At 41.1% G+C, this 27,016-nt stretch overlaps 1 protein-coding gene across 4 annotated transcripts in view; it reads left to right on the forward strand.

Annotated features, from left to right (window-relative positions):
* The window catches only part of MID1 (midline 1), a 270,609-nt gene that overhangs the window by 134,805 nt on the left and 108,788 nt on the right, over positions 1 to 27,016 (forward strand). The window contains exon 1 of one of the 4 annotated variants that reach the window (XM_084841759.1): positions 25,864 to 26,344. The exons of the other annotated variants lie outside the window; for them this stretch is intronic. The gene's annotated coding sequence lies outside the window, so the exon portion shown is untranslated. Of the gene's footprint in view, positions 1 to 25,863; positions 26,345 to 27,016 lie in introns of those variants that run through there. 4 annotated transcript variants of the gene reach the window in all.

Here is a 27,016-nt window from a genome sequence, read left to right on the forward strand (position 1 = left end):
TAGAACTCTCAAGGTTTACTGAAGATGCTGGCAGTAATGACTTACTTGAAAACTAGAGAGGGCAGTGTGGTATCTTCTAAAGACTCCCTGGCCTATCTATACCTTAAACATTAGGTATTTCATGACAAGTCAGAGCTGCTTTCTTCCATATCAGTTATCTATTTATTTATTTTTAAAAAACACAAACTTTTAAGACATATTGGTTGTATTTTACTGTTGATCCTGTAACAGCTGAAATCCTCACAGACTTTGAAAACAAATGGAAAGAATCCATATCTGCTTTTAAACAGATGGAAGTAAGTTTGTTTATAAGTGAATGCATTTAGGACTAGAATAGTTAAAGGAATATTCTGAGAACAAAGAAAATGAATTTTTTAAGGACACGATCCATCTAAAATTCAACACGTCTAACAGTGCAGTTCTATGCATGTCTATCAGATTGAGCCCATTAAGCTCAATGGGTCTCACTGAGAGGTTAAGTATGCAAAGGTTTGCAACCTAAATCCCACTTATGTCAGTGAAAGTGTTAAGTATGTGCTTAAATCTCTGCTGTTGGAATCAATGAAACACAAAAGTGCTTAAGTGTCTGAATTATGCCTACAGTGAACAAAGATTAAATCTGTATTAATTCTGCTGTATCACAACTGTGGCTATATAGCTTTTACATTACATGTTGTATAAAAGAGGAGATGGGAATGTTGTAGATGACACACACACACAAGGCTCCTACACTTGTCCTCCATTGTTTATGCTTTTTTTATTACCCATTTTTATTACTGAGCCCTTTCCATTTAATAATTTAATCCTCGGTTTAAAAAAAAAAAGCATGGTGCTTTTTTCCCTGAAATGTTAACCTCAGCTCTTACTGAGAATTTTTCCCATCCTTTTGTACTGTTTCTCTGACTGAAAGAAAAATGCACTTCTTGTCTGAGAATGTTGCTGTTGTATTTCATAAATAAGAAAGAAAGAAAAAAGTGCATGGAGTCCATAGGCAGAGAGTGTATCAGTTAATTAGTGGCTGGACATTACCCAGTAGGAAGTCTGGCAAGGTTTTTGTGTGTGTATATATATGTGTGTTGTCTGCTTTCTTTGATCACTTGTGTGGTAAATAGACATGCGGAGTAGCTATGGCAACATGTGCTGTAGGTTTGTGGGAACAGGGGAGACTCAATCACTCAACAAAGGATAGTTTGTTAGAATAGTTGGTTATGATTACAAAAAGGTGGTAACAATCAGGCTATTTAAAAACATACGTTCTGGGAGGAAAATGCACATTTATGTTACCAATTTAAAAGCAAAATATGTTTCTGTAACTACAAAGGCTTTGCTATGGTGCAAAAGGGAAGCAGGAAAAAATAACATAGTTTATTTAAAAAAGAAAAAGAATTGATCCTTTCATAAAATGAAGTGGGTGAATGTTCATGTAGGGTTCAAGTGCTGTACTGACAAACATAAAAATTGCATAGGCAGAAAGGATTCAAGGATCCAAAAACCTTGGTATAATAGCTTTCTGCAAACCTGTAAGCATTTCTTTGCATGCTTTCTAAAACTTGTGATAATAAAATACCTATTTCAGCTACCTGCCTGTAGAGGTCAGGCTTGAAATTTAATTGTAGTGAAAGCCAAATGCAAAGCAGTGGTTCACAAGGGATGCTGCATTCTCCATTAGTCCAATACTCTTGGTTTATCAGTAAAGTATTAAATAGATTTGTTAATTATATTGTGAAATGAGTTGGTGTTAAAAAAAGTGAACATTTTCTCACTCTCTAAGCCAAACATACACTTCTATATACTTTCCAATTATTTAGCTATGTAGTTACCTTTGATCCCCCAAAGACCCTCAGAATGTCCATCAGCAGGAAATGTCTGCTACCTTGGTATGACGGTGAGACATTGTATTCTGGTATACTGGCTTTCCACAACCCGATGCCCTCCAGATGTTGTGGACTAGAACTCGGATTATAATCAGGGTTATTTTTTTATTGATGATTGTTTATTCCTCTGCTAATTTTAAATCTTGTTTTATTGAAAATGCAACAGGGAGGACTTGACTCACTGACTGATTTGCTGATATGCTCATCTGTCACAGTTGTGAAAGAGGCTTGTAGTATGGCTGAAGAATGTGCTATAAAATCTTACACACACACACACACACACACACTCTGTACTATACACTATATAAGACACTTCTAAGTCTTTTATACTACTGTTTGTTTTCTGCCTTCCAATATTACCTTTAAAGTTTGAGAAGGAGATAAACTGTAGTGGCAACATAATATGCACCATGTATCTGTGGACAATTTCTTTTTTTAATGTCAGTTTTTTCATACCCATTGATTTCTTTTACCAGGCGTAAGAAATATGTCTGTGAGCCTCTGTAATTCTGTAGTCTCTCTTTGCTTGTGGTGTCCTTGTCCCCAGGCTCAAGCAAAGAGGAGAGCTCTCTATTTCTGACTATGTGTATCTGTCTGATCTCGATTTCATCATAATTGCAATAGGGAAAAGGATATGAACAATGTCTCTCTTGATAACATCCCAATCCGTTTTGTTAGTCAGTTACATTGGGATTTACTTGCAAACATTACATATGAAACTACTATATACCAAGTCAGAAAATGGATCCATCTAGCTCAATATTATCTACTCAGACTGGCAGTGGGTCTCCAGTGGAACTTTCCCAGCCCCACCACGCAAGACCCAAGGCATGCTGTCAATCTGCACTTTTAAAATATTTATACCCATTCTTTTGGTCCCACAGAAGAGGCTGCCAAGGTGGCTACCGTTAAATCAAGAACATATAGTCCAACTGTGTATCAGTAGCATTATATATTCCCCCTGTGGAGGGAAGCTTCTTCTTGCTAAAGTGGAGTTTGAAGATACCTTCAAATTGTACAGAGTTTGAGAATCACCATGCTAAATCATAGGCATTTTATTACCAATTACATCCCATAACATAAGAAAGGGCTATGTTTTGTTAAACCAAGCCAGAACAGGACAAAAAAATCTGGTTATTCTTAGCATATTACTTACTTATGCATACACATGCAGCTTGGGGAGCTGAAACGAAGTGTCGCATTTTAGGCACCATGTTTGTTGTTACTTGGATGTACTTCCAAGATAGTATCTATCTTTGACAGTCTGTGAATCCCAGAGTCCCTTCTAGAGCCTAGCCACTTATAGGGTATCTCATTGAATCTCAGGGGCTTATCAACATTCAGAGGCAGACCCAGCATTACGAGGAGGCATTGTGATACATTTGCCAGAGCTTCAGGATAGCCCTCTGTTGAGTCCAACATGGATTGCCCTCACAGACTGCCTTGCCCTTCATTAACTGCCAAGAGCGCAGGACAGGAAGGCCTGGCGTGCTATGGTCCATGGGGTCACGAAGAGTCGGACACGACTGAACGACTGAACAACAACAAAGACCACCCTGGACCCAAACCTTCCTGCCACGCTGCCCCTAACCAAGCGTCTTACTGTGTTGCATCCTCACAGCTGTCTCTGGTGCATTCCAGGTCAGGCTGGTGCTGTGTGAGGGTAGTGGACAGAATGGTGAGGAGCTTCATGCGCCTGCGTTGCATCTGCTGCCGGTCCAACTTTGCCTGTACTGGGTGCCACAGAGGGAAAGCTCTTCTGCTCATAGAGTTGGAGGACATGCACATAGGTTGGAGGACATGCACGCTGGGCCATTTGCAGCCGGTTACATTTGTTTGCCAAGTCAGCCATCTGCCAGCAGTAGAACTGTGCACTGCAAAAAATGCTTCCGAACTTGCTTTGATGCTTTGGACTGGGGGCCACTTCACTCTGGTCCACTTCAGTCATGACACACTTTGCTTCAGAGCTGAGGCAGAGCCTCACTTCGGGTTTCCAAAGCTTTGGATGTATCCCCACTGAATGACTAGAGAGCAGTTACCACCACCCATTCACAGGTTTGTATTGTCTTTCTTTGACAATAGCAAGTTGCTGTGTTGGACAAGATTTGTATTTAATGTAGAGGAGAAATGGCCAAAGAGGGAAGCAGTGTGATTGGAGGAGGGAGGGAGTAAAGAGATGCAGTTAGAATACAGGGAGGGGGTCAAATGGCAGGGTCAAAGGGACAGAACCAAAGGGGAGACACTGATACTCTGTTATGCGGGGCCTAGAACATGTGGAGCTGGCCCCGTTCAGAGGTAGGTGGTCATAATAACGGTTATCCCATGGTGTCATCCCGATACAATAATTCCTTCTTTACCTTTCCAGGGTGTTTCAGCTGTACTTACTAAGTACCTTGGGGGTCATGCAGAGGCCATTCTCTATGGAATGTGAATTCCACTCATTAGAGACTGCAGGACTCTATTGTTTACACAATTAAATATCCTGGGATGAGAGGGGGGTGAATGAAGAATGCTTGCTCTTGCCATGGGCTGTTGATTCTCCTTGAGTTTCACTTCCACCCTTGCTTCTCACCTTGAACATTTAAACAAACCAGAGGTGCTAGGAGAGGGGGACTATCCTAGGATTTGTGCTCTTCCTCCCATCTCCTCATCTGTGTCCTGATTTCAATCCACGAAGGGCCAAATTAGTTCACTTCTGCTAATCAGAATTAGTTCAACCCTTCATTCTTATTTATTTGAAATAACACAGTGGTAATTAATGTAACTTTAATGCATATCAGAATGGAGCCTGTTCCCTTAAAAAAAAAAAAAAAAAAACACCTCTTGCTCTGTTTTTGTAATAGAGCTTGTATTGTTGTACACTTTGGCTGAATAAGCTGAAGGAAGCAGTTCAGCTAAAGATTACTTGGAAAATTAACACAGTAAAAGTGGACAGTGGTTGTGTTTGGTCTGAATAATCCAATATGGTGATAAGATATTAAAAGAGAGTAATAACAATATACATTGATAACAAGGGACGCTAATGCCTGCAGACATCATCTACATTGTAAAGTTCTAACTGAAAAAAGAGGCTTATTACGTTAGATAGGTCAATGTGATTTGACCTAGTTTTGCTTAGCTGCTTAGAAATTATGTCAGTATTATTTATGTCGCTCCCTTGGATGAGCAATTTAACATCCTTTATGCATTGCCGTGTTCTCCTAATACTCTATATGTTTACATATTCTGTCAAATGATCCTCTAGGCTAATTTTGCGATCTAGATATAGGACAAGAAAAGGCCATGAGCCTTTGTTTTGAGACATGCCCTCACTTTTGGTAAAAAGAACCATTTATTCATCTCCAAAAAATCACCCTTACAGTTCTAAAGGCTTCCCTAGATTCCTGCATATAATTCTAATTAAGATTTAAAAGTTAACAATGGATGCAATTGGCAAACATTTTAAATTAAGGGCTGATGTATCTTTTGTCTTATAATGGATAAGAACTGATCCTCTAAATTGCAATGATATCTCTCTTGCTTTATTAGTTTTTAACATTAGTTATCTTTTAAATTTAAATGTATATCCCACTTTTTGGCCAAAAAAAAAAATTTTCTTTTACACATCATAATAGTTATCAGCTTGAGTTTTCTTTCAAATTCCTGAATATACAGGCATATAACATTTTTTTGATGCTGCTATTATGTAACCAAATACAATAGTTATAATTTTGTTTGTTAAATCATGACAAAAGAGAACATTTACAAGTGTCCTGATTTGATTTGATTTTTTACTACTGAAGTCAAACTAGGTCTTTCTATGACTTTTTATATGTTCACTGTTGTGTTTCATTGGAGCTTGGGGCCTATAAGGAAAGAGGAATGTTTGGGTTAAGTAAGCAGATTTGGGTTAAGTAAGTTGGGTTACAATAAGGCACCGTCAAAGTAGGTTGAGTTACAGTAAGTCAGCCTTAATCAAGTAAGTCAGGTCAAAGTAAACCGAGATACGACAAGTCAGGTCAAGGTAAGTCACTGATCAGGTGAGGTTGAAGTAAGTCACTGGTGTAGTCATGGAAGGTTCCAGTGAGCAGCAATCAGGACCCTGGATAGCTTCCAATACATTCTGTTAGCTGATCTATAGAAATATGTTGTTCCAGCAAAGGATGGAGTTACCTGAAGCCTTAAGAAAGCAGGCAGGGCTTGCCTTCAAGTGGCTCTGCCCTCCAGGTAGAGCTGTCTATAATACTTAAAAGGGGCTGTGGCTAATTCTGCAGGCTCACACTCCTGCATAGCTGTACTCCTGCGTGGCTGTCTTGAGCATGAGTGGTCAGCCATGTTTTCAGGCCAGGAGATATATAGAAAAGGTGTCAAGGACTCCTCCCTGGGTAGTTGATCTGTAATTTCTCTGAGTCTGATTCCTCCTTAGGCAATGCTTGGATCTGGATGCAGGGACAGGACAGGACATTGACTTTAGGAGTTAAAAATCAAACATACCCTTTTATAAAAGGTAAATGATGTTTGTTTCAAATAGCAGGACAAGCTTACAACAGAATACTATGCATATTCTACTGATGTATATAAAGTAAGTCCCACTGTAGTCAATGGGACCTACTTTCAGTAAGTATGCATAGGATCACAGTCTTAGATACTCTGGCCCAAAACTGAAGATTGGGGGGCTCCAAGTAACCCCATTGTCATGGTCAGACCATTTCCTGGTGAGATTTGAACTTATGGCATTACTGTCTTCCTGCGGGGGTGGGGGACCTATTCGGATGGTCCGCCCCAGGAGACGGATGAAATCCAATGGATTTCTCAGTGCTCTTGGGGATTTTCCAGTGGAGAGAGCTGGTGATCTAGCTGAGGCCCTAGCCTCACTGTGGAACAGTGAGATGCGGAGGGCCATTGACATGATCGCACCTGAGTGCCCTCTCTGGCACTGTGGAGCCTGTTCTGCTCCCTGGTATACTGGGGAGCTGCGATCAATGAAACAGGCTGGACGTCGGCTGGAGCACAAATGGCGCAAGACTCGAAGTGAAGACAACTGATCACGCTCTAGAGTGCATAGTCGTGCCTACTGCATGGCAGTGTGGGCAGCAAAGAAGGTTTATTTTGCTGCCTCCGTTGCATCCTCAAGTAGCCATCCAGCGGAGCTCTTCCGGGTTGTCCGGTGGTTGTTAACACCGTCCCCAGTAAATGGGGCCCTGGCCCCGTCGAGGACCCGCTGTGACCTTTTTGCATCGCACTTTGAGGACAAAATCGCTTGTCTCCACAGCGACCTTGATGCTGTTGTTAGCGCAGTACCAGTCAAGGTGTCTGATGCCACCATCTGCCCGATTTTGTGGGATCAGTTCCAGTTGTTACGGCATGATGATGTGGACAAGATGCTTGCAATAATGCAACCGACCACATGCCCTCTTGATCCCTGCCCCTCCTGGCTAATAAAAGCTAGCCGAGAGGGTATGACTGGGTGGGTCCAGGGAGTGATAAATGCTTCCCTACGGGAAGGGGTGGTCCCTGCTGTCCTTAAGGAGGCAGTGGTGCGGCCACTCCTGAAGAAGCCCACCCTGGACTCGCAAATACCCCTTTTCTAGGGAAGGTACTTGAGAGGGTTGTGGTGAACAAATTGCAGGCGCTCTTGGAGGATACTGATCACTAGACCCATTTCAGTCTGGGTTTCGTTCTGGTTACGGGACTGAATCAGTCTTGGTCGCCCTGTCCCTCTCTTTATCAAGAGAGGGACAGGGGGAATGCAACCCTGTTAATTCTGCTCGATTTCTCATCAGCTTTTGATACTATTGACCATGGTATCCTCCTGAATCGACTCTGTGGGATGGGTACTGGAGGCACTATGCTACAGTGCTTCTGGTCCTACCTACGGGGCTGATTTCAGAGAGTAACATTGGGTGACTGTTCCTCGGCCCCTTGGCAATTGAGCTGTGGGGTGCTACAGGGTACCATCCTGTCCCCAATGTTGTTTAACATCTATATGAAGCCGCTGGGAGTGGTCATTAGGGGATTTGGAGCTAAATGCCATCAGTATGGTGATGTCACAGGGAGATGGAGCTGCGTGTCATCTGAATCAGGAGAAGCTGTGCAAGTCCTGAATCAGTGCCTAGACTCAGTAATGGGCTGGATGAGGGCCAATAAACTGAAGCAGAATCCTGGCAAGACAGAAGCCCTGTGGGTGAGTGGTTCCCGGGTCTGGGAGATAGGCTCATTGCCTGTTCTGGATGGGATTGCACTCCCTCTGAAAGTTCAGGTCCGTAGTCTGGGGGTACTCATAGTTCCATCACTGTTGCTGGAGGCCCAAGTGGTCGCGGCAGCTCAGATTGCCTTTTACCAACTTCGGCTGGTTTGCCAGCTATGGCCTCTCCTGGACAGGGATAGCTTGACCACGGTAGTACAGGCATTAGTAACCTCAAGACTGGATTACTGCAATGCACTCTATGTGGGGCTGCCATTAAGGCTGGTCTGGAAGCTGGAGCTGGTGAAGAATGCAGCAGCTCAGCTGTTGTTGGGAGCTGCCCCTTTTCAGCATGTAACTCCTCTGCTAAGGGAACTGCACTGGCTGCCTATGCGCTACCAGGCCAGGTTTAAGGTATTAGTACTAGTGTAGAAAGCCCTAAACAACTTGGGACCAGGATACCTGAGAGAGCACCTCCTTCCCTACCAATCTGCCCGGAAAAGAGCCTTCAGTGTGGTGGCCCCCTTCCTGTGGAATTCCCTGCCTTTAGAGGTTAGGCAGGTGCCAACATTGTGTTCCTTCCAGCGCCTCCTGAAAACGTTGTTATTTCAAGAGGCCTTCCTTGCATGACCAGCCGTGGTTTGTTGAACTCCACTTTGTTGGGATTTGTCTTTTTTAAAAAAATGTTTTAACTCTTTTAACCATTGTTTTATTCTTTTATGTTGTCACCGGTCCAAAATCTTCTGATGAGGAGCAGTATATAAATATTGTAAATAAATAAATAAATAAAATGGCTTCCACATGCTTCCCAGGTAATTATTTTCCCCTAACCCTCTTGAACTTAGCAACATGAATGTGTGAGGTGAAAGCCGGATACACCCACTAGTCAATGTCATGCTGTTCAACATTGACTTGTCTGCTGGCAGCATTCACTGGTGGAGTGTTAGTGTGAAAAGGGCCATACAGCTGTTTGCAGGTACCCTTTCACACTAACCCCAAATACGTGGCTGTCGGGAGGCATGGCCTGTGGCATATCTTCGTGGGCATGGCTACTGGACATAATCCGGCTCTCCCCTCATTCATCACTGAACAATAGGAGTGGTTTTATCTGCATACATTTCTTGAATGTCAGCATGCTAGGGCCACCCAGGGGGTTGAGACACCTTCTGGGTCTGGTATTAATGTGCCATTTCCTTCTGGGTCTGCTACTCCTGAGCAACAGGATAGAGAATAGTCTAGATTTACTGGAGTATGATCTAATCATAATCTTACTCTGTGTACTAAGAAATAAAGAGGCTGAATGTGTTAAAAAATAATCAGATAAACCGTGCTGAAAGTTATGACCTAAGCAAGACCATTTTGATGGTTCACTTTTCAGTACTCTCAAAGACAAGGGCAGTATATTTTTTGAAATACTGGGCTCAAGGATGGTGGTGTTGTATCTTGTATTAAACAACATCTTGTTGAGAAAAATCTGTAATGCTAATATCCTTTAAGTCATCTTCTAAAGAGAATAAAATTGCACATTATCCATGTTTAGAACAGGGATAGGCAACTTGTGGCCTTCAATTTTTCCCCCCAGAACATCTGTCAGTCCTAGACAGCATAGCCAGTGGTGAGGGATGAGGGCAGTTGCAAGCCAAAACATCTAGAGGGCCACAGCTTGGTCACCCCTGGTTTAGAAGGGCTGGAAGGGAGCTTGAGATTCCAATTGAGTTTTGAATCCTGCAGTTTAGACTATTACATTTCCCTCAAACTCTGAATGATACTGCATTAAAAATACTATTTAAAACCTAAAATGTTTCCCAGTAGATTCACGAGCAAGTAAAATTAATGCATTGTTTTTGTATGTGAGTGTGTATATTTATAAGGAAATCATGGTATGTCAACACACTCGAAATTTAATCAATCAGTCTTTCAACAGTTTTGTGTTATTGTTTTTTATGGGGGTCATAAGGTTGGTAATTGCCTGAAACTAACATGGACAATTACTTAACTAATATTTGTGTTGACACTGAGAATAAATAGCTTAGGATTTTTTGCCAAGTGCTTACAAATAACTGGTTAATGCTCAAAAGAAAGTTGTTCCAAGTTTATTTTGGCTGATTTATAATGGATAACTCCCTAATGATGTACCAGCTTGCATGTCAATAACAAATTGCAGATTTTTAGTCTGATGCTTATTGGTCATACATTTTTTCCCACTTGTCAGCACTTTTGTGCATCTACTATTGGCAAAAACACATTAAGTCAAAGCAGATTATTACAAAATATGGACACCGTCTGCTATAAGCTGAGCTTCAATTAATTGTTGTCTATATAAGGAAGAGTGTCTAGCATCTTTCCGAAGTTCAGTTCAAGCAGAAAGACAATGAGGAGATGCTTGCTCAGCATATATTCTGGTACTGTAGTCTCTCAAAGTGCACCACAGTTGCTAGAACAAAATTATGGAGGAACTACACAGGCACTCAAGAATCCGTTCAGCATTCTGCTTTCTGACAGGTTACCTTGCATTGCTCACATACTTTAAAGCATATCTTCACAGACATAGGACTAGAAAAATATTTGATGGTAGAGGGGGAGAATTAAAGCTGAGATTATCAGGATGGTGAATTCTGCCCCCGGTACTATGTACCACACTTTCTTCATTCAACATCCCATATCACGCGGCAGAGAAGAGAACAGCATTATGGTAATGATGCAGCTTAGAGGATTGAAGCCCCAACTGGCATCCTGAGCTTTTCCCCTAACGCTTTGGGAAATTGTACTTCATGGTCTCCGCAAAATGCCGAAGGGACTGATAGTGTATCTACCTATGATCTAAAGTAACAAGGTTGATTCACATTGAGTTGCATGCCTCCAATTTTGAGAATCTACATACTCAAATAATCTCTCCCCACCCCATGTGTGCGTGTGTGTGTATGCATACGTATTCATCCAATGATCTACAGCATTCAGCTAATATTACTTCCATTACAAACTGAGCAATGTGGAAACAACAATTCAGTTCAAGGGAGTATTACGTAGCACAATGGTCCAACCAAGGTAAGAACTGGAGCACCTCCACTGATGGGCGGAAGTTCACCAGGAGTAGCTTTTGTTAGCATAGTGATATAGTGATAGGGAAAACTGAATTTCTTGAAGAGTTTTACGATGCTTTCCCTGCCCCAGTCCTTTCCATTTTTATTCCATTATGTCCTTACGTCACTTGTGTTTTGGACATCTCATCTGGATGTCTCATTGACTAAACAGTGCTACTAGCAGCAGTAATATCTGCTTAAGAGCTGAGCTTACTAGATAAAAGTATACCCTTCAGCTAAAGTTGTCAGACAAATCCACAGCGGAACCAAATAAGTTCAGATTTTTATGAATCCGACCCGCAAATTCCATAGCAGACCGGCTTTTCCCTTGTCAGGCAGATGCCGTAGACTTATGGACCATTTTTCTAACCTTTGGGAATTTTGTGCAAATGTTGTTGTACAAAAATACACCCCAAAAACCCACCCGGCCAAAAATGTGCATTTCCCCCATAGGCTATAGCTTGAAAGTGCGCATTTGGGGCGAATTTGCCCAAATTCGGAAACAAACAATCTGATTCTGTTGATGGGCGGACAATGGAATGAAAGGCACCTGACAATCTGTGAAACACAGAACAGATTTTACACAAGCTGTACATCCCTTCCAACAGTGCAATTTGTTGGGTCTGGCACTAGGTGACCGTAATATCATTGCACAACAGACCCACCACTGCAGTTGTGGAGGCAAAGGATATCTCCTTCCTATTTGTTCCCATCAATTGACGCAGTTTATCTTTAGCCAGCAAATCATACACATTTACACAGTCCAGTAAATCTAGACTATTCTGTATCCTTTTGCTCAGGAGTAGCAGACCCAAAAGGAAGTGGCACATTATTACCAGACCTCAGAGGATGTCTCAACCCCCTGGGTGGCCCTTCTCTCCACCACCTCCCCCAGGAATCCTGATATAGTTAACTCTTTTCTCATCCCTGCTACCAGCGAGGAAAGAGTGATCTGTATCAGGATCGCTGGGGAAGGGACTTCGGCAACAGTGGGAGGGGAGTCAGGACATCCTTTGGGTGGGGGTTGCATGGGGCCTTTGGGCTGTGGACCCATGCTCTATAGAAGTGTCAGCACCAAAAAGGGAACTTGGTTGCAGTACCAAGAAGAATTCCTTAGCACAGTGTCATATTTATAGGATTCTGAAGACAGAAGCACTAAAGAATCCACCTATGTATCATAGGTTTCCTGTGTGGAAACTGAACTAGCTGCTCAAGGCAGTTATTGGTCCTCCTTGTGAACATTTAGGGAGGGTTCCTCTTAGAGCTAAAGAAGGTTCTGCAATGGCACTCCCCTCAGCATGTCAGATGTCTGAACTTCGGGCACTGTCAGCTAATACTTTGTGTATTTTCCCCCAAGGATAAGTTTGTTTGCAGGCCTGTCCAGCATTTATTCAAAATTAACTCCATTTTTCATAGATTGAAGTAATTTGTTGTGAAAAGAAAATGCTGTCCTAGTACATCACAAAAAATGGCTTTGGCAAAAGTCAGATGTTAGGAAGATGGCCTTGAAAGTCTAGACGTGGCCTTGAAACAACCTTCCTTGGGAAGAAGAGTATTCTAGAGCAGACTTCCCCCACCTGGTGCACTCCAGATGTGTTGGATCACACATCTGGTCATGCTGGCTAGGGATATTAAAGTTGTAATCCAACCCATCTGGAGAGTGCCGGTTTGGGGAAGTCTGTTCTAGATCAATTCTATCTAGGTGACTGAAGAAGGCTATAATGGATGTCCATAGTAATGTAGACACAAGATTACAGCTCACTCAGTGAGGGGAAGGTTCACTGCAGCAGCCTTTTGGGGAAGTTGTTAGAACCTCATGCCTTCTGCCAGTGCAGCTTTTGGGCAGAAGGTTCAAGTTTTCTGAGACACAGGCATAAGCTATGGAATCGCAGCCTCATTTTTATATATACCAGATGTAAACTCTGGCCAGCTGGTACAGGATGGGGAATTTATGGTAATTAAAAGTGTCACTTCCTTCTAAGATCCATAGATCAGTCTACCTATCCAGAAGTAAATGCCTAGGTTTTGGCTGGTCCACAATCATTGGCATATGTGGGAAATGTAGATAGAGAACATTAAGCACTGTGAAGGCAAGGGAGGAGTCTCCCTGTTGGCCTCTAAGTTGGTTGGCAGCTTTCTCCTTCTGTTGATAAGACTGAGCAAGCCAAGTGAAGAGCTTTCCTGTTTAGGAGAGCTGGCAGTAGGTTAAAACTGCCTTTCATTCAGGAAATGATACTATCTCAGGCATCATTTGAACTCTTAGTAAGACATGAGTTTATGTAAAAATGTCTTTCTTATTTTATTGTTGATACCAGTGTTTCCAAAGGTTGTAGATGTTTCACACTCAGTTACCTGTGAAAATTAAGTTATTTTATGTTCTGTCTAAACTTAGTTTTTTTAAAAAAATATTTAAAATATATATACCCTAAGGGGAGAATAATAAAATGTCAGGAAGCTTGGGAAGGAAAGGACAGTAGACTGCAACTGTCACTTAGAACGAAACATGACATACTGTGATTTGTTCAGCTGAGAACAATATTTGAGATGAAAGAGTCCATAGGTGCAGCAAGGAAGTTCTGGAGTGCTGAGCGCTGAAATAACTTGGCATTGTGAAGAGAAATGGAAACAGCAGACATTTGGCAAACTGAGATAACTGCTGTATGTAACTTTAAACAATGAGATAATACCTATATTATAGACTGTGCTGTGGGGCTGATCAAAACACCCAATTTAGGCCAATATGACATAGAGTACATGCAAATGGTTTTTGTTCTTGAAGACCAGCTTATGTATGCCATAGAGTTCCTCCTAGCATCACAAAGCATCCTCCTTGAAAGTCATCAGAAATAAAATGGCTAAAAGCTGGATATGTACTTCATCCAGGCTGCAATCCTAAACAGTTTCCTGGGAGTAAGTTCCACTGAAATTAACATGCCTCACTTTCGAATAAACACTGGTAGGATCCTGTGTTTTGCTGGAATGCAAGTTGTGTCTAAATACAACAAGGAAACATAGAAAACTTAGGAGAATTTGTCAAAATGGACAATATCACATAGCCATGACATTATCAAAGTAGCTTATGTCACTACTGTTACGTTAGCCAGTAATAGTAATTTGTTTGTTACATCTATATGCCTTTCCTCCGAGGAACCCAAAGTGGCTTACATGGTCCTCCTCCTGTCCATTTTATCCTTACAACAACCCTGTGAAGCAGTTTAGGCTGAGAACCAGTGACTGGCCCAGAGTGACCCAGTGAGCTTCCTGGCCAAGTGGGGACTAGAACCTGCATTTCCTGAGTCCCTGTCCAACACTCTAACCACTACACCACACTGGCTCTCTAATGTAGAGAAGTGGTGGTGGTCACCTTTAAGTCAGAAAAAAAGTAAACTTCTGCTATGTTTTCTGGACTTCTTCCTCAAATGCTTGACGTCAGGTAAGATGGTATAATGAAAAATGACTTTCTTGTTTAGTAGATGTTAATATTGTATTAACCTTGTCCGATGTCATTACTCACTAGAACTACCTTTTTGACCTAGATTCTTTATGTGTGGCAGTGGCAGCGGCCTAATTCTGGCAGAGAAAAATAGCACAGTCATACACGATTGAGAGCAAGTGTGACCATACCTTATTTTGGACTAGCTGGATGTTATAAGTAAGATATTGCAAGCTTTTAAAGGAAACTTTATACATCAAGCATAAATGTTCAAAATTCATGAAAATAGATCTTGATATGTAGCCAGATTTATTGTTACCTGGTTTCCATCTACTATTCTGTGACAATGAGATTAATAATAACCCAGTTATTTGAGCTATTTGTCATGAGGCGGATATATTGAAAGGTGGGATTATACATGCAAATAAAAAAAAATAGTATGGTATTGCTCAGAAAAATGTCTGCATTCTCATATTACTCGGCACTTTACTGACAAATTAGGGAAATGAAGAAGAAAAAAAGAACAGATAGTAACCAGAAGTAAGACATTTGTCTGTTTGAAATTACCTGGAATGTTTGAAAGATATAGTATGGACAAGCAAAGCAACACTTTCTAGCAACAAAGCTAGAGATGTCAACTTGAAACTGCACTAGGTTTGGGGCTGCCAGCCATTCTTCTTTTAACTGACTGTTAATATTTTGTGAATTAAAAGTTCTCACCCCTAACTAGGAAAAATGTTCAGTTCATAATCTGTGATATTATGCAATGTCTTGTATTATATACTTGACAGGTAAATATAGGCTTTGCTTTAGGGTTTATCTCTGTCCTTCTGAAGACCCAGGAATGATCCACAGCCAGTCCTATTATGAGTTTGTCATGGCTCATGTTGGCTGTAGAAAGGAGAGAACAATAGTTTCTTTGAATGGGAAAGGTGAGTTGATGACTGGGACCTATGCGTTTTTTCTTTTCTTAAAGTCAGTCCTTGGGTATTGAGTCTGCAGTTATGGGCCCCAAATGCCGACAATTGTACCTTTTATAAAAGGGCATCTGCTAGACCATCTGTGTAGCATGGTGGTGAAAACTGGCATTCCTTAGTGGCTGAGAGACTGACCTACAAATGAGCAAGTCTCCAGTCTAAATCTCACCTCTGCCATGAACTCACTAAATGGCCTTTTGCAAGCCACTCTCTCTCCGCCTCAGCACCCCACTCCACCCCATCCCTTCATTTGAAATATGGGAGATAATATTTACCTTGGAGGGTTATGGTAAGGATTACAACTAGAAGAAATGCATATGAAGTGCTTTGAAAACTGAAACGCTATACAAATGTTAAGTATTATTAAGTATTAATCTGCCATTAGACAAAGGAGACTAGAATAGCTGAGAGAAAATAAGCTCTGTAGCAAGGGAAATGATTTACCATAATGATAAATGAACAAAATAGCCTATCAGTTCACAATACCTCAGTTTTCAGTCAGCCTATCAGCTGCAGTAGTCATGTACCTGCTGACTGGCACGGTGCATGTTCACAATCCCATCCACTACCGTATCAAATATTTGGCCTCAGTCATTTGATTTAAATAGTTAACTATTTCAGACTTTAATCTCAAAGTAATTCCTAGTCCCAATCCTTGAAAAGACTTGTTGGATGATGATTTTCAGTTACCCAAACAAGACTATTCCAAGTGTACACTGTGCTGATAGTAGCTTACATGAAAATACCTTGCCCTGCTTGATCTTCATTTAACTGGATATAATAAAAACAAATTATTTTATCTAAGAGGCCAAGTATATTCAAAATAGGAAAGTGCTGCCTTTAATTTATTAAGAAATGGTTTCAAAAGGAAACACTTTTATGATAAAAAAAAGGATGTACGGATCATCACCGTGTAAAACTAAAAGGTGAAGGTGGAGTAATTATCACAGAAGGGGCCCAATAGTATATAATTCTTATTTAGTGCTCTTAGACTACTGATACTCTATACCACATTCAGTTTTGACTACTTATATTTAGTTTAGTTTTGACTATGAAGGATGATATTTTGTTAAATTGTCTATTGTGTTAAATTGCATTTTGCCTGCTGTGGATTTGAAAGATTTTATGGTTTTTCAGCGAAAAAGCACCTGCTGTTGTGTTTCTAAAATTATTTTCAGGAGAAAGCTGTTCTTTAGGCTTTTAGAGATGCACTATGGAAGCTCATTCCATCTGTGTAGCTAAATATATAGATAAAAGATGCTTTCCACAACTGTCAGCAAGAAGGCTTTAGCATGATGCAGAGGAAACATAGCATAAGAAAAGGGGCTTCGAGTACAGTAACCCAGGGGGGCTAATGTGCATGGAGCCACTGTTGGAATCATCCACAGATTAATCCATGATGCTGCTGGTCAGGATAGTGATTAAAAACTGCCCATCCATAGAATAATTTATGGATGCTGATCTGTGAGGTCACAAAGAGTGGAACAAAAGCCGTTCTTTTAACCCCACCCCACCTCCACCCCTACTGAAAAGGCCCCAGGAAGAAGGAAACGAGGGTTGGTGAAAATTAGCTGATAGAGAAAGCTGACGTTGAAACGTGTGGTCTCACAGCCAGCCACATAGGAACAATCGATGTGTTCCTAGTTGGCATCCAGATAGTGGTGTAGCTAGAAGGAGACATTTCGTTTAACAGAGACTGTTAAACGAAATGTCAGTTTGAGGCATTGAAAAACTTGCTGTGTTTCGATTGATAATACACAAGTGTTTTTGTAAGATTGTCATTTTTAACTTCAATTTCCTGATAGCAAAGTATTTAAGTATGTCAACATTGCCTGCATCCTGCTTGGGGAATAGTTTTAGGCAAGGAAAAAGCTGGACTTACTTTTGGTAAAATACAGGTAAACTCAGTTGTGTAGGTTATTTCAGTTTGCTTGTTCATACAACCAACAGGTATATTAAGACTTTTCCTGTTTAAAGCATTAAAAAAGTAACACGCGGTTCATTTTTAAGGCAACTTTATCAAAAAAGATTACAGCCTCTAGCAGTAAACCCTGTTCAGCACTTAACTTTTTGCAAATGGTTCTGCAAGTGCCTAATTTAAGTTAGCACTTAGTGCCTACACTGTTTGATATCTAAAGTTTCTTACATAACTCATGTTAATGATGGGTTTGCTGCCCATCCTTACAAAGTTTTTCTTCAGCACTTTATGTCAAGTGAGTGATGCAGCTGCTTCATAATAGCAGTATGCCCTTAAGCTTCAAGCGCTCAGAACCACGCTCTGTAATATTTTGCTGACTGAACAATTTGGTAGCCTTGCTTCATGTTAATGGAAAACAAAGCTGCACAGAGGATTGGATAGATGGGGCCTCTGCATATTTAGAGTTCTGGGAAAGAGTGGAGGCTTCTTTCCACAATGGTGGGATCAATGAGTAATGGCTCTGAGGACATAGTATCTTGTGATCTTAGAGGAAAAGGTGGAGGAGAAGCCACTGTTGCCCCGTACCAACCTATCCTATCCACTTCAACATCTGCAGCTATATTTGTAAAGCATGGTGCGAAGGTTTGAGGCCTACAGATGCAAAGGGAGAAATGATCAGGCTTAGAGGCCTGGAGTTTTCTGTTGGGAGGGGGTAACCCTGAGAGGAATAGTTCCTTTTCTCTGGTTAAGTATCAGTTTCATTTTTCCACTTAAGTTTCATTTCTTCAGTTTTGAAGCAGTACTTTCGGGTTTGAGGGAGGATGGTATATAAAGACAGTGAGGGAGCCGGTAAGAGTCAGAAAGACCAAGGTGCAGCCAGAGCAAAAGCAGAGACGGCCGGAGCCAGAAGTGAGAGCAGAGTCTGAAGACTGAGCAGGAAGAAGCAGCCTCCAAGAGCACAGGATAAAATGGCAAAATGCTTGTCCCCAAACCCTCTTCTGGTGCTTTGAAGAGTTTTGGTCCCTGGCAGAAAGGAACTCTGTCCTTTAGTCAGAATGCCACATCAGCACAGAGGGACTCCCATCCATGACCTTCATTAGAAGGGAAATATGAACAGAACCTCAGATTCCTGAGGAATCCTCATTCTATGCAAACAGCAGCTAATATAACAAGTATTAAAGGGGCATCCTATCTTGGGCAACAAGGAGAGAGCTGTCCCACATTGGACAAAAGTGCTAAGCTACAGATTTCCTCAAGCTCTTAGGCTGTCTGAACAGGGCTGTTGACAACTCTGCCTTTCTCTGTCAAGCATCCACAACTCCCATGTGGGCTCAACCATAAAGGGCTTTAAGGAATCCTGGCATAGCAGGGCGAACAGCCAGGATTTCTCAGTCTGCAGTCCACAAATGAATTATTTGTGTGGCATTGGACTAGTTCAGTAAGGCTTCCATTAAATTATTGCCCCGGGCATGCTGTTACACCTGCTTCTCTTGAACATGTACATAAATATGCTGAAGAACTATGAAATGGGTATGTTACGTATTGGAGGGCATGACTGTGCCCTCAACTTGTAATTTTCTACAAGGCACATTGAGTGCTTTTCACCTCTCCTTTGTGTAGCTTGAAGGTGAAGATCATACTTGGCAACCTAGTTTTTCTTTCACCAATATCTGCATTAATGAAACACATATCGATCCTTTTATGCATCTGCAAACCTGAACCACTTAATGCTTGTATCCTGATAGGAAAGTGTTCAGGGGGAGAGGAAGCTGAGTATACTTTTATTCCTTAAAAAACAAAATAAAGTGAGGTGGCATACAAACACTTGAGTTACAAGATCTGCAATCATTGTATAGATGGAAATGGTGGACTTCAAAGGGCTTCTAGCTGCAAAGTTTTGTGGTAATATGAAGTGTTAATTACATTTGCATCAGTCTGTCAGCCCACTGGCGCTGATGCTGTCCACTAGGAATGAACAAGCCAGCTGTGCGGAGAACTGTCTGCCACTTGGGGTGGATTCCCAGAAGAGAACCTTTTTCCCAGCCAGCTGTTGATAAGAATGTCATGCCCTGTCTTTAGAGCATGGACTTGATTTTTCAACTGGTATTATAATTGCAAATCAGAAGTTAAGGTGACATTCCTTTGTTAGTCCTCAAATCATCATGTCACTTATTTTTATTGTTGTTCCACTGAGGCTTATTTAGGACGACGTCGTAATTTTTCTGAAATGTGGTCTCTGCTCAGCCTTATTAAAGATTCCTTCTTCTAACTCAGAGCCAGACCTGCCATTAGGCAGAGTGAGGTAGCTGCCTTAGGCAGCAGGTTCTAGGGAATGGTGGAGAGGTATTGGAGGACAGGAGTGTGTGTGACGCCTGTCCTGCACTTCCTAAGGTACTCTGCTGTGCTCAGGTGTGGTGGGCAGTCCAGTTGGTTTCTGTATATGGAATGTGGGGAGGGGCACCATCTTATCCTTCACCTCAGGCAGCAAATCTCTTGGGCTAGCCTTGCCCTTGTTAAACTAATATAATACTTTCCAGAATGTTGAAGGATATATTCCATTTATGAAAGCAACTATCATGACATCAGCTGCTGATTACTTCATGCAACCTGCAGATGATATCATTGTCAGGACACTGTTTTAGTCCAGAGTTTCTTTTTTAAGATTATTATGGTCTTATTTGTCTATAGCCTAGATGCTGTAGCATTGCTTTTCAGACCTGGATTGTGTTATTTTTTATTTGTTAAATATATTGTCTGTCCCTCCCTCCCTCTCTCTCTCTCTCTCTCTATATATATATATATATATATATAACCTCATTCCTATATGAAGTGGCATATTTTATGCAGAAAGCAAATCTCAACATTATTCTACCAAAAATAATGGTACAACAATGGTCTACCACTCCAGTAGTTCACATTTAGCCCAATTGTCCTGGAAAAATAATAATTACCTTGGCAGTCCTCTCTGATTCTGACCAAATTAGTTAATTTAGTTATTTCCTGTGACAAACTGTCTTCCAATCAGTGGAGCATCTAAGATTTCTAGGACTTGGATATTGTTATTTCATTTCATTTATTTTATTTGTTTCATTCAACATATGAGTCGCACTATAGCCCTATAGTCTCAGGTAAAATATGTAAGACAATAAAATCAATCAAATACAATTAAGGTTAAAAGTAGTATCAAACACAATTTAGAAAGAGTGTAAACTAGCACAAATATTAAATGTCTTTGTCAAATCAAGACAAAACAGTTCTAAATCACAACTTTAAAATATGACTGGCAGTAAAATATATAGTAAGTCAAAAGTCCTGAGAGAATTAAAAAGTTTTTGCCTGGGGCCAAACAATCAACAAAATAGGCACCAGAGGACCTCAAGGGAGGACACTCCAGAAAGTGGGGTGAGGGGCTACCACTGAAAAGGCCTTGCTCATGGTTAGCTCTCCACCAACATTCAGTATGAAGAGGCAATTTGAGCAGAGCCTCTCAGAGTGATCTCAGGGCACACACTGGAACATATGGGAAGAGGTAGTCCTTCTTACACTGTATCCTCAAGCCATGAAAGGCTTTATAAGTTAAAACCAGCACTTTGAATTGAGCCTGGAAATGAACCAGGAGCCAGTGATGATGATGTGATGACGATGGTTATACAATACTGGTATAATATGATCATAACACCAGTTCAAGTCAGTGCCCTTGCCACCATGTTTTGTAGTACCAACTGAAGTTTTCTGGACTGTCTTCAAAGGTCATCCCACATACAATGCATCACAATCATCTAAACAGGAAGCTACCAGAACACAGAACACTATAGTCAGGCTGTCATTGTCTAGGTAAAGTCGTAGTTGGTGTACCAGCCTAAAAGTCACACCATGCCACAGAAATCACTTGTGCATCTAGTGACAGAGATGTGTGCATGTACGCACCCAAATTACATACTTGATCATTTAGGGCAAGAGTGCACAATCTGTAGCCTGAAGGTTGCATGGCAGCCCCTGTGGCCTTAATTGTTGTGTTAAATTAGTGGGCTAGTTTTAGCAGCATTGGCTTTTGCCAAAAACTTAAATGTAGCATTTTGGAAGCTTATTTGGGAATCTTCTTCCCCTTCTTGATATTTATTTAAGAAGTTGTAGTTCCCAGTTCCCAAAAGAGGCTTTAATCTTCCTGATTTAATCCTATATCACAAGTCATATGTTTTATTTCCTCATACTATTGGCAAGCTTCTCTTTCTAGTGTGTCTTCATGGGCAATCTGAAATTGGTTTATTTGACACCCCTTTCCAAATGGATGTTGTTAGGATCCACCCCCGTATGTAAGAACGGAGCTCTCCCACCCACAATACCAGAAACTAGGGAGGCATGGTGCATAGGGGCTCACCAGCTTCCTTTTGATTCATATGCCCACTCTTTGTTAACTTTATGATGCAAACCAGACTTGCATAGTGGGACAGCCTTCCATTTTGAAATGCTCGGATGAATGAGGGATCCACCTTATATAAATTAATAGGGGCAGAAGGAGAATTCCTATCATTTTCAGAACAGCAGATTAAATTCCAGTTACCAGTGAGTGTCATTTGGCAGCATCTCCAACTAAAACATCTTTTAATGTCTGTGGACCATCAGCAGTGAGTGCCTTGGCACCCTCTTACAGTTGGAGGAACTAATTCGTTCCTCACAAGCCCACAATGGCCATGGATTGTAGATAAAGTAAAATTGAATAACACCCACATACATTACTCTGAGTTCCAGATACATACCTAGAGGTGAGGTACACATGTGATAATGGAGTTTCAGTTCTACACATATAAAAAAGGTCTTTCCTGAAGAACTATTTGTCTTATTACTCATTTATTGCACAGGATCTAGATATCTTTTGTATTTAGTTGTTAAGCTCTAATACAAAGGCACCAATTCTAGTTTGACCGCTTGAAAGGTGGCATTTCTATTTTGGGGATATTTCACATTCCCAGCACTGCAATGACAAGATTGTTGTTGGTAAAATAGCCTTCTGTCTTCAGTGACTGTGGCCTTTGCCCTTTAGACAGTAGTGTCTAAAATATGGATTCATGTGAGTCATGGGTGCTCATGACATTGCTGATGATGGGTGACACAGTTTCAGCTTCTCACAGTGCTCAGGATATTTTGTGACCTGCTTTTCAGCTTGCAAAGAAGGGACTTTGCTGGTAGCTGAAACTGATTAGTCTGAAGCTAAGGAGTGCTTCCAGAATGGGTAATTTAGCAGCAACCAATTGGCGCTGTTCTGCTTAAAGCTGAAGGTGGATTAGCAGCTCTGCTTCCAGACCATTGGAATCTCAAAAATAATCTGTATCTAGGAAGGAGGGCTGTCGCTCTTCCCCCAGCCCCAAAGTTCTTCTCCACTCACTGTAATCCCGATCGTGATCCCCATCCACCGACAGCTGCAATTTATTGGGATGGAGAGAAAATAAATTGATGTAAAGGTAATGCTTTTTGGAAAGAGAAGGGTTAACGTGATAGCATTGATTCATAGAGAAAAAAGGCACTCCATAGAAAATGAAATGTCTAGCAATCTGTACAGGGCATAACCAGCCCCAAAAGTGATTGAACAGCTTGAGCAGCTGCTCCATTGTGTTGAAAAAGGTCACATTTTCTGAGCTCTGGGGGGAAAATGAAGATGAAAGGGAAAAATAAAGGGGAAGGATGTTCTGCTCATGATGTCATGCAGATTCGCCATAAAAAGTGAGTGAACAAAGTATGGCTATTCTACAGTAAATGCCCATTATGGAAGCAGCCAGAGTGTGGTAGGGAAAGCACTTCTCAGAGTCACACACACACAAGAGACACACAGTGCACTCAAAATGAAATAGTGCACCAGATGTTAATGCACATTTAGGAGGTGCTGTGCCAAGGTAACTGAATGTGTCAGCGGAATGTAATTAATATGCATATTTCCAGGCAAGACCCATGTCCATTTTGTGCATTATGTAGCAGAGGCAAACCTGGAATTGGCACTGATTGCCCGCTTAACAGTCAGCTGTAGCCAATCACAGATCGTCTATAGGCTTATCTAGAGTAAATATATGCTTGCAATCAAAATGTTGCCATGTTCACGCTTAAAACAACTTTAGTATACACTGAAAAGTGTGTTTTGCTAGGTAGGTGTTTAGCCCTTTTCTAACTGTATATTGTAGCTGACTGAACATGTTGCAGTGAAATACAGCATTTCCAGAAGACTCTCAGTGTGGCCCCTGTAATCTGTAGGCATAAAATAAAGACATGCTGATCACTTTGTTATAGAGTGTTTGTTCCATGCTTTGGAATCTTGCTTTTCTCAATATGGATCTCCTGCACTTAAGAGAGTTGATTAGACACAGTGCTTAACAATGAACATTTAGTCATACAGGAACAATGAACACTCGTACATGTTTGTGTTGGGATAAACAGGGAACATTATGGTTGGGAAAATCAAAACCCTGCTGAGTTTTCTGCTCTATTGATGATTGTGCCTAAAGCTTATGGTCCCTTCGCATACACAACTGCAGGGGAGAGCCACTTCCCTATTGTGTGATCCCATGCCTTTGGGGAAAGTGTATGAATCATACTCACTGAATGTTGTTGCAGTTGGTGTTTTGATGTTATATTATTGAATCGTGCTTTTATTGTTGAATGCTGCATAGGCAGAATATTGTCCTGTAAAGCAGCATAAGGGTCTTTTAAATAAACAAACAAATAAATACACACGGGGAGGGCAATAGTGCTGGTTTTTCACGTCCCCTTAGCACTCTTCTGGAAATAGGTCCCACTATGAGAGACAGCCATGGAATTCCCCCGACCACATGGTTATTGTGAACATTATTCCAAGCCCTATGCAGGTATTAGCCTGAAACATACATAGGGCTAATGTATCAACACACATGCCCCACCCCCAAGCATCCCCATACCCCTGTCTGCCTCATAGACCTTTGCACATTGAGCACGAAGGTCTGCATGGGGACTGTAAGTGCATTCAGCTGAATGTGCTTACCCAGCTGCTGCAGTCAGAAACCCTGCCCGTGGGAGCTGGGTTGGTGCATTCAATTGAATTTGGTTACCAGCCCTTATACAGAACTTTGCACTCAGTGTGCAAAGGTCTATGAGGTAGCCAGAGGCACTTGGGGATAAAGCATGCATACTTGCACACATCACATCTCCAATGTTGGTCTGTGTGTAGTGTGGGCAAATGCCTTAATAGACATCCATGGTGTGAAATTGCACCATGAGGTATCTGCTCTGACCACACTCTGTATGTGTGCATTTGTGAATGAAAAACAATGCTGAGTCTCATTTATCCTTACTATTACCCAAGCAGTTTTGATGATTCAGGTTACTGCTAATTGCCCTCAGGTTTTTTTTTTATTTCCATTCCTCTATTCCACTAGATATTTTTTTAAAATTCTGCAGATAAGTTGAGATTTTGCCTGCAGAAACTATGTCAGTCTTAATGGCGCACTATTCCCATCATTATTTTAAGACAGGAAATAATGAAGGAAATTAAATTACTTTGTAAGGCAAATGAAATGCAAACTTGTCTCTGGGATGAAGAGCAAATGGAATGTTGATTTGGATCCATTCTTCTAAGCATTTAATGCATTTTTCATTTGACGATAACAACATAAAAGGAGACACTGCAACATGAAAAGTGGAACACAAGGAAACAATTCATTCCTGCTGCTTCCACTTTCACATGAATCTTTTAACACCTTCATTGAAAGCCAAATGTCTGGTATGTATCAGAATGCTTAGAAAGATATACAGGAAGATATAGAGGGATTTGGGTTTTTTCCATGATGTTCATTTAAAACTATTGATGATGTAGTAATATTGACTATACATTTTTAATGTAACTATGGAATTTCATATTTTTTTAAACCTCTAGACTTAAAGACTGTATATGCTAAGTTGTAAATGAAGAGAAAGCAGGAGCACTATTTTCAGTTTCAGTGGTGGGGTTGTGGAGGGCAGAATTCACAGTAAGGCTCAAAGGTCCACTTTGGGATATATTCAAGATTAAATGCTACAAACAAAGCAATGCATTTTAAGTGTGTTTCTGGCTTAATTTTGGTACTTCATAATAGCCAAAAGTTATACTGCTCTTCAGGGATAATTCACATATGGTGTGAAGCTGCCCTTGTGTCCTCCCTAAATGGCACCACTAAAAGGAAAGAAGTCTTTCCTTTAATATTAAACATTTATTACTATTATTCCAGCTGATTGTTGAACCTCTGCAAGGAACTGATCAAGCAGACAGTAACAGTCAATTGCTTGCCCTTGTGAGATTTGTTCAGTAGACCTCAATCTTCCATGAGAAAGTAGTAAAGTTTTGAACTGTCGGTAGTAGCGTGACAGGTTTTGCTGGTTCAGGTCAATCTCCCCTTACAGGCATGGGAACTGAAATTCATTATTCATTCCTGGATTAATTACACAGCAGGCTGGACTTCCACTTGTTCAAATAATGTGGCAGCAAAGCCCAGTGCCCTTATTACAAGCTGCCATTGTCGGGTGGGTTACATGGATGCACTGTGAGAGAATCTGATCCTTGCTGCTTTCTCACTCCATAGATGTTGAATGCTGAAAGAGAAAGGAGAGAGTTTGCTTTAGTGTCAGTGACAAAAGGCAGCCGGATTGCAGAGGCAGTTTTCAGTCCTTAAACTCTGACGGAGGTGATTAGGTGGAGCTGGCTTTCCTGGAATTGTAGAGTAGATTTTCCTGTTGTGCTTCAGCATCAGCTGTCTCACAGTTACACAGCGCTAAAGGTCCAGGATTACTTGCAACTACTGGAGGCTACTGGAGGCCGCTTTAGCTTTTCACTGGCTTCTGAGGAGATCGACGTGATCATTTAACAGCAATGTTTCATCAAAAACACGTAGGCCGAGATCCGTCGGTAGGTATGCTGCTTCGTGTATACTTTGAACAGATTTTAAATGGCGACACTGTTCTTGTGTTTTAGCAAGTTTTTAACAACTTTATGTTCGGCTAATGTCGTTTCTTCATCTGTAAACATTAGTCGTGTTGGCTTTATAGAAAGTTGAGCTAGTTTGGAATGATATCACAGTATTTCAAGACCACTGTTATTAGATCGTGAGGGTAGCATTGTGGTTGGACTCCTGCAGATAACTGTGCTAGGCTCCGTTAAGTTGACCACATATCTGTATGTTGTTAAACACCACTGGGATGTTATCATTCTCTATTAAAACTATCAAATGAGAGACGAGGCTCATTTTCCTTGTTCATTGCCCGTCATTTAAAACCTATAGTTAACTTACAGGCATCAAGGATACTTGTGGTAAGTATCTGAAGTGAGCCCTTTATATGAAGTGTTGGTTTATTACTAGTGCTTTGGCATGCTTTGCAACCCTGTCCCTAATTATTTATTTCATGTATATGACTTTGAAAAGGAATATACAGATGTTTGCTCATGTGAGGAGATATTTTAGGTACATTTCCTTTTAGTAAGAAGCTAGCCTATCTATTGTAATGTATATTCATTGGAACCAATAAGGGATGCTTGTTGTTGTTCACTCATTCAGTCGTGTCCGACTGTTCGTGACCCCAT

This window comes from Heloderma suspectum, chromosome 3 (assembly GCF_057233095.1).
Source record: "Heloderma suspectum isolate Gila_16-S chromosome 3, 16-S_ref, whole genome shotgun sequence".
Taxonomy (NCBI): Eukaryota; Metazoa; Chordata; class Lepidosauria; order Squamata; family Helodermatidae; genus Heloderma; species Heloderma suspectum.